We start from the raw sequence: 361 nt of genomic DNA, 5'->3' as shown, positions 1-361 counted from the left end.
TGTGACGCTTCTGATTTTGCTGTTGGCGCGTCACTGGAACAGTTAATTGATGAAATTAATAAGCCGATTGCCTTTTTCTCGAAGAAGTTAAATTCGTCACAACGCTCTTATAGCGCTTACGATAGAGAACTTCTCGGTATTTATATGGCAATTAAACATTTCAGATACCTCATTGAAGGATGAAGAATCATCATTAAAACAGATCATAAGCCTTTGGTTTATGCTTTTCGTCAGAAACTTGACAAAGCTTCTCCTCGGCAAATTCATCAGCTGGATTTTATTGCCCAATTTTCCACGGATATCGAGCACATCTCTGAAAAACAGAATTTTGTCGCAGATGCCCTCTCAAGAGTTGATTCTG

This window comes from Wasmannia auropunctata, unplaced genomic scaffold (assembly GCF_000956235.1).
Source record: "Wasmannia auropunctata unplaced genomic scaffold, wasmannia.A_1.0 LD336069.1, whole genome shotgun sequence".
NCBI classification, from domain to species: domain Eukaryota; kingdom Metazoa; phylum Arthropoda; class Insecta; order Hymenoptera; family Formicidae; genus Wasmannia; species Wasmannia auropunctata.
Note: the sequence above shows the minus strand (reverse complement) of the source record.